We start from the raw sequence: 343 nt of genomic DNA, 5'->3' as shown, positions 1-343 counted from the left end.
GCCCCGGGGCCCGCGCGCCTTGTCCAGGGCGGCAGCGGCTCACGGACCCCGGCGGCGGCGCAGAATAGCGCCGCGGGTCCCGCCAGCTTTCTCAACACCCTAAACGTTCTTGGGAACTGAAACAGCGGCCCCCAGGGGTGGGGATAGAGGGGCGGCTGGGGTCCCAGAGCAAGGAGAAATCATCCGTGAACGGTGAACACCGCGGCGGGAGGGGCAGCTGGGTGGGGGTGGGAGACGGGGACGCGTGGCGAGGACGGCGAGGAAGGGCTCCCGGCTGCGGCCGAGAAGGGGTCAGGGGTCGACAGGCAGGCGCGGGCGCGCGGGCGGAGCAACCCCCCCCCCC

This window comes from Carlito syrichta, unplaced genomic scaffold (assembly GCF_000164805.1).
Source record: "Carlito syrichta isolate Samal-C Ts95f unplaced genomic scaffold, Tarsius_syrichta-2.0.1 Scaffold307010, whole genome shotgun sequence".
NCBI lineage: Eukaryota > Metazoa > Chordata > Mammalia > Primates > Tarsiidae > Carlito > Carlito syrichta.
This window is presented reverse-complemented; position numbering follows the sequence as displayed.